General features: G+C 34.2%; 1 protein-coding gene and 1 long non-coding RNA gene across 4 annotated transcripts in view; both read left to right on the forward strand.

Annotated features, from left to right (window-relative positions):
- Positions 1-16,294, forward strand: part of LOC143250725 (frizzled-10-B-like) — a 255,452-nt gene that overhangs the window by 90,520 nt on the left and 148,638 nt on the right. Inside the window, exon 2 of one of the 3 annotated variants that reach the window (XM_076501664.1) lies at positions 4,410-4,544. The exons of 1 other annotated variant lie outside the window; for it this stretch is intronic. The gene's annotated coding sequence lies outside the window, so the exon portion shown is untranslated. Of the gene's footprint in view, positions 1-4,409; positions 4,545-16,294 lie in introns of those variants that run through there. One more of the 3 variants, XM_076501665.1, reaches the window with a different exon arrangement.
- Positions 9,193-15,201, forward strand: LOC143250247 (uncharacterized). Its single transcript, XR_013028105.1, has 3 exons — positions 9,193-9,344; positions 12,980-13,057; positions 14,988-15,201. It is a non-coding gene; the product is annotated as an uncharacterized LOC143250247 (long non-coding RNA).

Genomic DNA, 16,294 nt, shown 5'->3' on the forward strand with positions numbered 1-16,294 from the left:
TTTTCTCATTAAAAATGTGTCAGAATATAACATGGAACGTGCTTGAAACTTATAATTTTACGACACATTTGCTTTAATCTCTACCATCTATCTGAAAACCAAGAATTCCGAGTTTTATGTAGCATTGCCTGTAAGTCAGTCGTATATATGTTTGTGGCACTGTCTATTTGAAGTTCATTTTTTCAGCAGTCCAGAAATGAGTTTTCTTTACAGCATCCAACTCCATCCTAATGCTGATTATGAGAAACTTTAATATTCTAGTAGCCTTATGAAAAACGTTGTTGTTACATGAGATAATGAATGCTCAACCAGCTCTCTTGTTATCTGTGGTGTATCGACCATCTGTGGTTGGTATTACAGGTGAATTTCCAAAACCATCTTTAAGAAGATGCCGATAGACGTTTTCTGCTGTACCTCTTTTCCAATATTCAGGTTAATTTCACAAATCCCATTGGAACCAGATATTTATTTCACGTGAGAATGTTTGAGACCTAGTGATAACAAATTATATCAGTGATAGCTATATAACATTTATTCACTCTGATTGTCTTCTGAAGTGCGTTTTCAGTAACCATCCACTTGGTTAGTTTCTATGAGGTCAACGTGAAATTAGGATAATCAAATTTACAAGGTCAATAGCTCAATACATAAACTTTACACTTCAAAGTCTTTATAAAGAACTATGCTTATAAGCACTGTTTGTGTTCTACGATGCTTCCAAGGTTTGTAAGGTGAAAAGGACGTTGCAAGAAGTGTTTGGAGTGTATCCTGTGTTAGTAATTAATCTTTTGAAGCCAGATAATGCCCCTGTGATTTGAAGTCCACATCTACAAATTGATTGTAAGTAATAATAATAAATTTTCTTTGAAAGCTTCAAAAGTATATTATAATTAATAAATTATCACCTTATAACATTTATTTATTAAAAAATATATATATTTTAATTTACATTTCTGCACCAGTCCTGAGAAGTTTTACCTCTTAAAAATGCACGATATACATATTTTTAGAAGTTTTTTGAACTGTTTTGACTCTAACGTGATTAGATCCTCTTTCTTTGAATTTTATTGGTAAAATCTTTTGGTTAACACTTCTTTAATGACCTCAAAAATTATTAAAGAATTACTAATAAAATTAGGTTTTTAAAGTATATACATTCAGAGTTTGAACATGATTGACCAGAGTAGGTTATAAATTATTTGCGCCAATGTAAAAAGAGTAAATTGAGGTGAGAAGCAATGCATAGGTTTTTCATACATTCCATTCTTTATGCCAACTAAACAAAATAAGAAAAAGTAAAGTACAGAAATGTTTTCTTGGCTAAAAGCTATTTCTTGAGTTGATTTTGGTGAAATATGAAGTTCTGTACAAAATGATGTATTTTTACTACTTAATTGAAGATCACATATATTTTTTGTTTGATTTTATTCCTTTCTTTTCTCTAAAAGTATATTCTGTCAAAAGCTTCTTTCTGTTTTTGCTATTGAAATGAAATATAATGATACGTTAACAATTTTTAAGAGCATTTAATCACATCTATCTCACACTATAGAGATTGAAATTAAACTTTCCTAGAGAAAGAAACTCACACAAAAAACGATCGATTTGGTTACTTCACGAGTGATACATACACTAGATTATCTTACATTTAACATACTTTCGTGTAGCTGTTGGTAATTGGAATATTTTAACAAACTACCGATAGATGACGAATAAGGAAATTAGATGATTGGTATTTCTTATCAGATTTAGCGGTTTGTTCTTAAGCATGAAGCTCTACCATAAATTATTTTGTGCTTTCCCCACCGCGGATGTTAAAACTTGGTAATCCTGAGAACAACTACAGTGTACATTTGATGTAGTTCTTATTTTCGCGCCTATTTCAGCTAATTCAAATACTGTCGCTAAAACGTATAGGTAAACCAATCATTCAAGAAATTTTGAATCTCCATATTTTGTTTGTTTGGAAGTAAACACAAATAAACACAATGGGCTATCTGAACGATGTCCACCCCGGTTTTCAGCATTATAATTCCGCAGACTTTCCGCTGTGTAACTGGGAGCTTCCAAATCCCTTCCTGTACTGTGCATTCTTCGTTGATTAAACTACTTTGATCAAATTGAACACAACAACCACTCAAGTGAAGTGACATTTAAAGAAATAACATAAAAAATATTCTGAGTAACTGCAAAAAATAAAAAAATTAAAACAATAAACAATAAGTTACTTAAGTTTTAGCGCAGAGGTTTTTAACATTTGAAATCCGGTTAATCTGGTAGGTTAACTATTTTCGCAGCGTTTTTTAACTTAAAAAAATTCCTGTTGATTATTTATACAAGATTTCGGTAAAACGTATTGATCCATGTTCGTCATGCAGAAGAATAAAAACCGAAAAGGGTATAGTATCCTACGAGAACGTTTCACTAGATATATTAAGGCTTTCACTGGTTAACTACAGGTTTCAGGAACAGTTTAATAGCGTCCGCACTTTGTAACGACACCACGTATCAGGTGTTGGAACTACATAAAAATTTGTTTTGTAATGCCACTTTTTACACTTTTGTTGTTTTTTAAATTTTTTATTGTTATTTTAATAGGTCGACAATCTGCCTAGTATTGAAAGAGCGTGAAATTCTGCTCAGGCTTGAGTATATTATTTAGGATTTCACGTTTTCGTGGGTCGAAGAGAATAAATTTCATGTCTATATGTGAATGATCGTTTTATTCAATAAACAGATGTAAAATGGTTAAAAAATATTATTTACTGGGATAACTTGTTTCATTTCTGCAGATATGTTTGGTGTTTTCACTATCTCCCTTTTATATATGAAAATAACCTTTGTTTTTATTATATAAAACACACAATTAGAACCAGCGCTTTCGACATTTGGACCTACCTTTATAAAGGACACAGGCAGCACTATCAAATTACTAGTATATAGCTTTCTGTAGTTTTTGCATAGGTGCTATGGAACTTCATACAATTAAACAACCTTTTACTAATATAAAACTGATTCACTAACACAGATGGTTTTATTTTTATTAAAAAATAGTTTTCTATAATAGACTAAATCAACATCTAAGCTATCCCACCGAACACAAAGATATTGTAACAGTATTATACCAATATTACCGAATACAAAGATATTGTTACAATATTATATCAATATTATCGAACACAAAAATATTGTAACAATATCATACCAATATTACCGTACACAAAGATATTGTTACAATATTATATCAATATTACCGAACACAAAGATATTGTAACAATATTATACCAATATTATCGAAAACAAAAATATTGTAACGATATTATATCAATATTACCGAACACAAAAATATTGTAACAATATTATACCAATATTACCAAACACAAATATACTGTGACAATATTATACCAATATTACCGAACACAAAAATATTGTAACAATATTATACCAATATTACCGAACACAAAGATATTGTAACAATATCATACCAATGTTACCGAACACATAGATATTGTAAACAATATTATACCAATATTATCAAACACAAAGATATTGTATCAGTATTATACCAATATTACCAAACACAAATATACTGTAACAATATTATACCAATATTACCGAACACAAAGATATTGTAATAATATTAGTCCAATATTACCACAATTCTGTTGGCATGGCACAGTATTGTAATAATGTTTTCAAACAATAAAACAAGAGACATCCATACAATAACGGCAGAAACTAGCCCACAGTAGTTACAGAACGTTCTTTGAGCGTCATGTTATATTTAATTGGTTTATTAATTCATTTTGTTTGTGCTATAGAGAAGGCAAAAGCTAAAACAACCCACTGCTAAAGCCTAATTAATATGGTACGATACCTTTAGTAACAATCACAAGAGTTGGCGGTGGGAAGTGATGACTAGCTGTTTTCCCTTTATTCTTACATTGCTAAATTACGGATAGCCCTCAAAGATAGCCCTCGTGTAGCTTTGCGCGAAATTCAAAACACAAACGAACAAAGAAACAAAATAATTAAGGAGGAAGAGGTCTTGTGCACCTGACCCTCCTGGTATTTAAGAAATAAACATACCCAAATACCCACTAAGAAACGAGCGAGCGAAAATAATTATGTTTAGCTCTTCATGTGTGCTGACGATGTGTCTGAATTTTGAGAGAAAGAAAATATTTAAGAACAAAGTAATTTTATTTCAATCATCAACAAAACATTTAAGACTCTGGCAGACCTCAAGAGCATGAACAATAACGTCACAGTTATACAGAAGACAGCTTAAAGATTTGGATACAGAACTATTCGAACAAGAAATTGCTAAAAGTCACGGTGACGTAGCAAACAACAATAGTCACAAAATTCTTGGGCATGAAAAAAACGTACAGTCATACATCTGGCAGTTTTGTTTGTTTGTTTTTGAATTTCGCACAAAGCTACTCGAGGGCTATCTGTGCTAACCGTCCCTAATTTAACAGTGTAAGACTAGAGGGAAGGCAGCTAGTCATCACCACCCACCGCCAACTCTCGGGCTACTCTTTTACCAACGAATAGTGGGATTGACCGTGACATTATAACGCCCCCACGGATGAAAGGGCGAGCATGTGTAGCGCGACGGGGATGCGAACCCGCGACCCTCAGATTACGAGTTGCACGCCTTAACACGCTTGGCCATGCCGGACCCATCTAGCAGCTTTAGAGATGATAAGTAGTAATTACGCTTACTCGCATATAAAAGGCCCCCCGCTAGTACAGCGGTAACCCTACTGATTTAAAACGCTAAAATCAGGGGTTTGAATCCTCTCGGTGGGCTGAGCAGATAGCCCGATGTGACTTTGCTATAAAAACACACACACACGCATATAAAAGAATGCTGAAATTCACAATTAGTCTCCTTAACAACTGTGAGATACTTTTGATATTGTTTGTTTAATTTAGCACAAAGCTGCAGTGTAAGTTATCTATACACTGCCTACCACGGGAATCGAAACCAAAATTCTAGTGTTAAAATTCCTAAAACAGGCCGCTGTGCCACTGGGGATGATACGGTGGTATTAATATCAATTCTCCATCTACGTGTACCACTAAACAAGTGAAATGGGTATGCCACCTCTCCATTATTGTGAACTTAAATTATTATTTATATATACAGACTCAGCAATAACTTTACAGATTATGATGCCAACGATTCTAGTTTCGATCTCCGTGGTGGGCAAAGCACAAAGAGACCATTGTCTAACTCTGTGCTTAACAACAATTGCTTTTGCAAGTTCTCACTTGCCCATTACACTTACTAAGATGTAAAGGCCGTACGTTTATCTTGCTTCTCAGAAATCTGTACATAACCAACACCAAAACTTTCGATCAGTCATACAAATAGTAAAATAACAAGCAGAATGGATAAGTTTCTAATAGGTCTATACAAACTTACCCTTCCACATTCTGTTTCACTCCAATTTTATTTTGGAGCATCCCAACACAGTGGCTCAGCAGTATGTCTGCAGACCTTCAACGCTAAAAATGAGATTATGATACCCGGGATGATAAGGCACAGATAGCTCACCGTTTAGAGTTGTGCTTAACTACACACTAATAAACTTTTAAGTGTGTTTAGTTTTACACAATAATATCGTCAAAAACATGTATATGACAGGTTTCTCCGTACCCTTTAGGTTACAAAGCAAAATCATCCTTACCAAGCAGTAATGAAAAAGAAACCCTCTAACCACTCCCAGTTTGGACCTGGACAAGAAAGGCCCACCTTTCAAAAGTGCTCGGGTTATAGAGTTTCTGCTTCATTTGTATCAAGACTTCTTGAACATATGTGTTATTCCAACATCATGAATTTACCAAACAATGAATACTTGAATTACAATTTCTATACAAGTATTAAGCTGATGTCTAATTTGAAAGGTGTCAACACAATTTGAATTAAACTATTTGTTTCTGAATTTCGAGCAAAATTACACGAGGGCTACCTGCGCTAGCCGTCCCTAATTTAACAGTGTAAGACTAGAGGAAATGCAACTAGTCATCACCACCCACCGCCAAACTCTTGAGCTACTCTTTTACCAACGAATAGTGGGATTACACGTAACATTATTACGCCATCACGGCTGAAAGGCCGAGAATGTCTGATATGACGAGGATTCGAACCCGCGACCCTCGGATTACGAGTCGAGTGCCTTAACTATCTGGCGATGCTGGGCCAAATTAAATTGATATATATAGTGTAAAAGGTGTCAACACAATTTGATCTAAGTTGATATCTAATTAAAAATGTCATCACAAGTTGATCTAAGCTAATATCTAATTTAAAAGATGTTAAACCAATAAAAGTGAATTATTATATCACAGTTTTGACAAACGTGTTTTTGTTGATAAACTACCACTCATACTGAAACGCAAGGAATCATGAGATAGTTTGTTTGCTTGTTGTTGAGCACACAGTTACACGATGAACTATCTATGCTGTTCCTACTACGGGTATCGGAGTTTGGTTTTTAGCATTATTAGCCTTAAACCTACTGCTAACTCAGTGGGTGGAGTTTGGGTGGTGAGATTCACAGAGAGTGAGTTTGATTTGAGCTAGGTTCTATAAGCATCTGAAAAATTCCTACTTTTTAAACGATTTTTTGAAGATTACTCAACACATCACATTCAATCATCTCAGTGTTTATTCTATTTGATTTACGAGTCACCTACTTTTACTCATTCTGACCCATCATGATTTCTTACTATTCAACACCACACGTGTCCATGTTTTCTATAATAATGACAACCTATCTCTTTCATTTGGTTATCACCGTGGTCGTTTGTCCTCGACTTTCATCGATCTAACTACGTCACAAACGTACTCTTCTGGTCATCACGTGACCAATCCATACCACCTGAAGCACCTTTGTTGTTTCTTCTGTCTTATGACTGCCACACTTACGCATTCTCGAATGTACTTGTAACGGATTCGGTGTTTCTTAGCAATTCTATATCTTCATTGCAACATTCTGATCTTTACTGTACGCAAAGTTTGCACTTGTTTATTTCAGTACTACCCAAAACCGTACATTGTGGGAAGAATACTCAATTGCTGATTCAAAATCACCACTAAAACCTGTTATCCGTACTCTTTAGGGCCATAATGTGGTGTTATTTCACACTTAAACACTTCTCTGTTTCATTATTTCACCAATTTTAAACAAATCCGTCTAAAATAATTAGGAGTGAAACTACTATTTGTCAAACTTCAAAATTATGTTACAGACCAGTCAGCAAAACCTAAGATCAAGAGAAATATTTAACCCAATAATTTGAGCGCTTCTTTAATCAGGGGTGAATTAGGAATAAAAATGATTATTACACTCTTCAATAGTTACATTAGCTTTTCCATTTTACCACAAAACTTAGGAAATGTATCAACGTCTATATAGTGCAGTATATGACAGAAAATAACCCTTAAATAAAAATATATTAAACAGTTAAAAACTTGTATTAAAAACAAACATTTGTCCCCGTTAGCGTGGCATTATTAGCTTTTTATATTATTTTACTTTTTTAACTCTACACGATTCCTTCAGTGTGTACGTCCCTCGGTTATTATTTTACTTTTTTAACTCTACACGATTCCTACAGTGTGCACGTCCCTCGGTTATTATTTTACTTTTTTAACTCTGCACGATTCCTTCAGTGTGTACGTCCCTCGGTAGGTTAGAGGAAAGTTTATACAACTCAAAGCTAAAATCCAAAGTTCGACTCCCCGCTGTAGACAGAGCCTAAATAGTCCTTTGTGTTGTTTTTCGTTAAAACAGCAATAAAGTTCTATACATACACATGAAATAGTCCATTCCTATGCCTATACCTATTCAAACATTATTAGACGATTTTCAACATTTAGGCTTGACTACTCACCTTCAATTACACACACACAAAAGTTTTTTTAAACGTAAATAACTATGACTGTCCTTGGAGGAAGCTTTACAAAGCACTTTTTCAAAGGTATTTGTCCAAAAATAACAGGCCCGTCATGGCCGCGTGGTTAGGGTGCTGGAGGGTCGCAGGTTTAAATCCCCCCTTACACCAAACATGTTCGCTTCTTTCACCAGTAAAGGTATTATTATGTGCTGGTCAATCCCACTATTTGTTGGTAAAAGAGTATCCTAAGAGTTTCTTTCTTTAAAAAAGGGAGATTTAAAAGACTTTCAAAATAAGATTGAATTATAAAACGTTTTTTTCTAGTTATTAGGAACTACTACATGTTTTTTCTAGTTATTAGGAACTACTACATGTTTTTATAGTTATTAGGAACTACACTGTACTACATATTTTTTCCAGTTATTAGGAAGCACAACATGCTTTTTCTAGTTATTAGGAACCACTACATGATAGACAAGTGTGTTTTGTTTCTCATGGAGAAGCAACAACAACAAAGTTTTTATTGACTTGATCAGAATATAGGGCATGGAGTACGTGGTAAACTACACTTGTAATTTTATTAATTATGTCTGAGACCACGTGATCAGGTCAACCTTTTATACGTCTTATATTTTCTTTCAAAATTATAATATCTCTAAGCAACATCTGGGAGATTTTATGACTCTGTATAACGTGAAGAATGTTCTCTAATCCAAGAAAAACACTACCACTGCGTTAATAAAAAGAGAGCGGAATGGCTTAGAAAATGATTGAAGAACTATTTCTTATGTGAGTAAATACAGAGATGCTAACGTTTCGCTTAAAACTAGGTCTATATTAAACACACGCACACTAAACAAAACTATTGTTTCAGAGAAACTAAACAATAATATTCCCATCGTATGTATATCACAATTTGTTCGTAGTTCAAAAACTAATATCTGAAAAATAAAATACACAGAGAGTTTATAGCGAATATTTTACCACACATTTGAAGGAAAAAAAATGTAGCCTGGAGGAGCAGCCTTTGGGCATCTGTGGGCGCGCTAGTCCTTATTCTTGCTACGTACCACGTTTTACCTATATGTAAATGTATCTTTAAAAGAAAGCCGTCGGTCCGGACACGCCCTTGCACTGGCATCGCGCTTATGTCCTAAAAATAAACAGATATCTATATTTAAACCACTGGTGTTCTTATGTGAAAACACGTATCTCAGACAGGAGTTCAATACAAGGGTTATAGGGAACGTTTGCTTGTGCAAAAGAAGAAAAAAAAAACATTCCATATCTGAAAAGTTCGACCTAGTAATAATATTTTCAGTATTCTGAACAGTTGGAAGATCGCTCTGAAATGATTAGATACTCCCTTTTCATTTATATTGTTGTAACGGAACTCGTTACTGCACCATATGCGAAACCTATTAGTGCAGGTGAGCACTATTGTAATTTTTTTCTATCGTCCGTTTTTTTAAACGTGTCTAAATCTGTTTATTTCATTTATCCCATCATTACATTTGAATTATTAAAAGTATAAAAACAAACAACATTTATTTAGTATGCATTTTTCCTTTTTGTATTTTCAACTTACAAAATGCTGGTGTATTTACTTCATTCTTTATATTATCACTACTGTTGTTTAACTTCTATTGTAAATGTCTTATGGTTAACGATATTGTTAAATTAAATTTGTTATAAGGTTTCGTTGTTCAGCACTTTTCAGCAGTAATACTTCTTGTGAATAACTTATTTATGTTACTAATAGTTTGATTAAGTTTTGTTGTGAGTGAATTATTTTTCTTTTGTAACGGTTTTGTCTGAATATTTTAGCATCGCGAAGATGTATAGTATACTTTACATTTGTTATAGTGCCGCTGAAAGAGTTATGTGCAAAACTTCTGATGGTTTTTTTTTATTAGTACCAGTTTTTGCCACTAAATAATTATTAATTGTTATCGTCTATTTTACTATTTTTAATACTTCAGCAAAGAGTTAAAACCATATACGTACGTTAATGACAAAAATATGAACGTGACATGCGAGAGCATTCATTAAACCTTATCAGCACGAGACAGAAACAGGAAATCCGACTTCTCTCTCCAACTTTAAAATTCTCTCAACAGCCAAACATTATAATGAACTTCTTATATAAGAAACATCGTATATAAAAACTCTCCTTTCGTCCCCAAATAACGCCCAGTCTTCACTGGATTTAAAGTTTAACTCAACCAGTCTTATATTTGTATGTTGAAATTTTCTTATGGATATATTTATGTTGTAATTACAAATGTTTTGTTTTATGTGTTGGAATCGTGAGAATTCCAATACATGTAATAAATGCTTGTTATTATTATGTTCATATTTTACTTTATCATTTACTTTCGTTTTCCGAGGAATGAGTCGATTACTCATATAAGTACATGTTGCTGTTTCGCTTTGGGTTTTTTTTATTGTTTTTGTTTCAGAGTTATTATTATTATTACATGCCTGTGTATGTAGTTGTCCTTATGTGTGGCTAAAATATTACAATTGATTCGATATTGTTGTATATACATTTTTTTCTGCTATATCTTATTATTGAATTTTAAGGAGAATATACGTAACAAATCGGTATTTAATTAAAAGAAGTCACAAACCAAGCTCGGGCACAAAGCAAAAAAGAAAACTTGTAATACATTTCATGACACAAACTAGTGTTACATGCTACGGTCAAACAGCTTTAGTTGTATTTTCCTAGAAGTCTTTGTATAGGATAAGAATCATATTTCTCATTTCTCGTTTAGATACCCGGCATTGCCAGGTGGTTAAAGCGCTCGACTCGTAATCTGAGGGTCAGGGGTTCAAATCCCCGTCACACCAAACATGCTCGCCCTTTCAGGCGTGACGGCGTTATAATGGGATGATGAATCATACTGTTTGTTAGTAAAAGACTAAACCAAGAGTTAGTGGTTGGTGGTGATGGCTAGTTGTCTGAAAGACTAAATTAGGGACGGGTAATGCAGATAGCCCTCCCATGGCTTTGGGCGAAATTCAGAAAACAAACAAAAATTTTTGGTGACAGAAACTGTATTGTTTTTCTTCCTCCATGTCGTCTGGTAATTATACCCCTTAATTCTATCATGTGTATTTATTTCATTCGTATTAATATTGATATCACTTGTATAATACACCCAAGAGGACATACATATGTGTTCGAAATTAAAAAATGCTAATAAATTAGGTAAAAAGTATTGTATAAGCTATGAAGAACCGTGAACACAGAAAATAAAAATAAAAATATAATTACAGTTTCCAAGATAAAAATAAAATTGTGAAAGGTATGCCAAGTAAAACTTTGAAATTGTCTCTTATAAAAGCTGTTAACAAAAGATCTCTCCCTCAAATATGGTTAGGATTAGGAGTAAATAATCCTATATTTATCAGATGTCAGTGAAACAGGATGTAGCATACGGTGAGTAAAGACAGTTATATCTTACAATACCCGGTCCGTATTTAACTGAGTTATGACCAATCATATCATCATCAGAAACTCCATAGATAACGAAAGTACGTCTTGTTATATAACAGACGTGTCCGCTACGTGAACCTTCTTCAACTATCTTTGCTTTGTTTGTTTGTTTGTTTGGAAATTTCGCACAAAGCTACTCGAGGGCTATCTGTGCTAGCCGTCCCTAATTTTGCAGTGTAAGACTAGAGGGAAGGCAGCTAGTCATCACCACCCACCGCCAACTATCTTTGCATTTGTTTCTTCGGACTAGAGTCTAACAGGTATCCAGCTCTAAGCTTCGTTGACTATAACTAGAACTCTGTAACTCCTCAGCACACCATCATTAATCAGTATTATTTAATCGAACTTGTTTTTAGTCAAGTACAAAGACACAATGGGCTATCTGTGCTGTGTCCACCACAAGTATCGAAAGCTGATTTTTGGCAGTGTAAGTTTGCAGACGTACCGCTAAGCTATTTCTTCGATTACCTACGTGTTCCAAGATATTCGACCTGCAACTTATGCAGCCGCTTGGTATTTGATCACGATAGAGTTTTTGACCATCCTTGCTGAGGCAAATCCATCTATCAATCCCAAAGAAGCAGTGGCGACACTCAAAAATATGTTTGGTGCTAACGAGGACAGTATAGTGGTAATAGTAGTAGCCTTCGGACCAGGTCAGGAGATCAAGGACAAGGTATCCAACCTGAAACAGGCAATACAGGAAGCTCTAATAATTTTCTTTGTAATAAAAAACAGAGATATTCAAGTACTGTGTATGAAACTATTGGTGGTAAGGTGACTGGTCACTCCAAAATCTTTGTCTTTGACTGTTCATAACAGTCTCTTGCTGATACAGCGGTTAGTTTACAGATTTACAACGCTAAAATAAGATTTCAATTTCTCTCAATGGACTCATCAGATAGCGTGATTTGGCTTTGCTATAAAAAAACACACACATTGTTCATAACTTCCGACTTAGGTACGTTACCATTTTACATATAAAGATTAAATACTTGGATACAGAAGATTTTGATAGTTTCATCACCAAGAAATAATCAAATAATAACTGGAATTAGAATTACTTGTTTCTTTATCTACCACCTGAAAAACAATAAAAACAACACTTCGCCTCCGGTTGAGGAAGAGGTTTTTGTTTTGAATTTCGCGCAAAGCTACTCGAGGGCTATTTGCCCTAGCTGTCCCTAATTTAGCAGTGTAAGACTAGAGGGAAGGTAGCTAGTCATCATCACCCACCGCCAACTCTTGGGCTACTCTTTTACTAACGAATAGTGGGATTGACCGTACTTTATAACGCTCAACGGATGAAAGGGCGAGCATGTTTGGTACGACAAGGATTCGAACCCGCGATTATCGGATTACGAGTCGAACGCCTTATTAACCCACCTGGGCATGCCGGGCCTAGAGAAAGAGATCCTGTGTTAAAAATATTTAAATATAATATTTTTTTTAATTATTCAAAAGCATTCTTATATTAAATGAATGAGCACATTAATCATTAGTATATTTCTGTATTTCCTGTCTCAAACTGGTTTATCGAAATACTTTTTGATTTAATAGTTCAATCTTCTGCAAATAAAGTGGCTTTCTCTGAGACTTCAATCGAGCTCCCCCTGTTGGCACTCATAAACCCTACAGGTAAGCAGCTGAACAGTTTTTCAGAAAATATTATTGAGGTGCCTTTGAATGTCTTTTAATGCACACGGACACATATAATAAAAGGGTTTATAATTAAAGAGGGTGAACTCATTATATTAAAGCTGTTTTGAATATAAATCGGTAAGTCATTTGGCAACATCAGTCGATATAAAGTCGGGTGAAACGGGACGTATAAGTATTATATTTTTACAATGTTTTGAGTTTAATAGATTTTGCTTGTAACAGCTATTACTGAAACATAATATCCATAAATTCGGATCATAAAGAGCTGTTTCGGTCAGGGAGTTAGAACTAAGATGTGAATATCCCTTCAATTTGGCCCGACATGGGCATGTGATTAAGGCACTCGACTCGTAAGGCGAGGGTCGCAGTTTTGAATTCCCGTCACACTAAACATGCTCGCCCTTTCAGCCGTAGGGGCGTTATAATGCAACGGTCAATTCCACTATTCGTTGATAAAAGAGTAGCTCAAGAGTTGGCGGTAGGTGGTGATGACTAGCTGCCTTTCTTCTAGTCTTACATTTCTAAATTAGGGACGGCTAGCGCAGATAGCCTTTGAGTAGCTTTTGGCGCAATTCAAAACAAATAAACCCTTCAACTTAATGACGTTGGAAAACAAGTTGGTTCATACTATCTATGACAACAGTAGACAACACAGTCAAGATGGATCTTCCCCATCGCACTTCAACCAGCTGGAGAGTGAAACAGATATACGCGTTCTTCCATACGAAGACATACCTCTCATTGCGTCAGACACAACGTCTATTGATTTCTATGCTTTGGATTACTAAAACTGATGTTGAGAGACGGTCGTACGCTAAGTGAGTTATGAAAAGCACTAAAATAAAAAGGGGGTGCTTTGAGCATGACATTCTTAGGATGGATTATTATGCAATGAAAATTACGTTACAAATAGGGGACGGCTATATATGGTGACCCATGCTGTAATGACGTAATCCAAAATTGTTTTAATAAAACGAATAAAATCAACGCTGGTAAGAAAGTTTTGAAATTCACTTTTCTTTGTTCATTATTCTTAGATACTCGACCTTAACATTTTTACCTATAATTTGCATTAATGTTTTTAAATTTTTGTAAAGTCCTTCAATACATGGCCAGGTGGTTAGGGCGCTTGATTCTCTATCTGAGAGTCGCGGCTTCGTATCCTCGTCCCACCAAACATGTTAGCCCTTTCAGCCGTAGGAGCGCTATAATAAGACACTCAATCCCACTATTTGTTAGTAAAAGAGTAGCGCTAGAGATGGCGGTGAGTGGTGATGACTAGCTGCTTTCCTTCCAGTCCATCACTGCTGAGTTAGGGACGGGTAACACAGATGGTTCTCATGTAGCTTTGCTCGAAAGTCCAAAAGAGCCAAAACCCTCATACATCTAAATATTTGAGAATAAAAAGACGAACCATAACAAGTATATAGATCTTAATTAGTGTACTCATCTACAAAATGCTTAAGAAAACGGAAGCTCTTTTGTTCCTAAACGAATAAAAGGATACATAGAATATGTATTTAATATAACTGCAAGTTACTATTAGAATCTTATTTTAAATGTCTGATAGAACAATATATCCTTACGTAACATCTTTAACAGACACTAGTCTCATCAGAGTGTTAAATCTTAATTATAATAAGTGGAAAATAATATTCAATTTTAAAATATGTTGGTTGACGTACATATATTTTTGCCATTCTATACTCTAAATTACTTTATTTTTACACTCAAAAGTATGAAAGTAATTTCAAGTTAATAATGAATGTTTCTTGTCGTGTTTGAGTGATTAAACCAATAAAAATATTTAGATACTGCTAAAAGGTTTTAATATTTTCTTATCGCAAAGAACGTAGATATATGTTTTAGTTTTTCTTCGTGTAATATATTTTTATTTTATTCCTAGAGTTTCAATACCTTCACACTAGAGAGGATCGAAACGCTCCATACTATCAAATTCCACTTTATTCAACGTCTACAACTCCAATTGGGTTAAAAATATGAAAAGAAAGCTAAAGAAACTGTATATTTATTAAAATAGACTTTCACCTGAAATGGAATATGACTTTTTAGATTTTAACATATATTTTTAGAACTGTTCTTCTCAGTTCTTGTAAACGTCCATTTTATTTCTAGAAATCTTAAGTACATTACTTTATCTGAGTGATTTTTATTTAAAATTTAAAACGAAACAATTTTTATAAATAACTTCCATTATTAAGTTTCAATTCCAGTCAAAAAATACTGTATATCATTTTCTCGCCTGGAGTAATACCATTCTTTACTTTGGCGGAGAAACTTTGTATTTATTTTGTTTTATGAATTTCGTTCTTTTAGAAGCCATATTGTTTGCCACTGTTTATGTTCATCTTATGAGTCTGACAAATTATGAGAATACATTTTTACCCCAGGCTTCCATATACTCAATTGATTCATCTTTCATAGGACAGAAGCAATGTCAAAGAAATTAAAATGGTCCGATGGTTTTCATTTCCTATTCGTGACTGGCTTGTACTTGATTTTTTTATATACATTTTCGGTGTATTATCTCTGCGTCAATGCAATTCAAACGAAAGTGCTCTATTTAAGCCTACATCAAGAACTGTGGAGGTACCACTGCAGCATTTTACCAACAACGACTTTCTGATACAGCTACGTTCAACGAAAAATATACATTAATTGTAAACCTCACAACCAAACTCAAATTAATCATTGTTACATTTCACTATTGTGTTTGATTTGAATATAGGACCTTGTGAATTATAGCTTGGCATTATAAAAATAACAACAGTAGTTTTATTATATATCTCATTCTCCAGAGTCTTTTTACGATAATATTAGGTCGCTAAGTGTGCTCCTTCTTACTTAGCGTTGTGCAAAATGATACATCCGAAAATTAATTGGGCACAGACTTAAACATTTAAACTCAACTGTTTAAACATTTATTATCAAATAGGAGAAAGCAAAACATAATTTAATTAGTTTTCACAACAGTTTAAGCGAGAAGAAGAAACTTTTTTTTCTGAATTTCGACCAAAGCTACACGAGGGCTATCTGCGCTAACCGTCCCTAATTTATCAGTGTAATAATAGAAGAAAGTCAGCTATTCATCACCATCCATCGCCAACTATCGGGCTACTCTTTTATCAACGAATAGTGGGATTGGCCTTCTTATTATAACGCCCCCACGGCTGAAAGGGCGAGTATGTTTGG

The sequence above is a fragment of the Tachypleus tridentatus genome, chromosome 5 (genome assembly GCF_004210375.1).
Source record: "Tachypleus tridentatus isolate NWPU-2018 chromosome 5, ASM421037v1, whole genome shotgun sequence".
Taxonomy (NCBI): domain Eukaryota; kingdom Metazoa; phylum Arthropoda; class Merostomata; order Xiphosura; family Limulidae; genus Tachypleus; species Tachypleus tridentatus.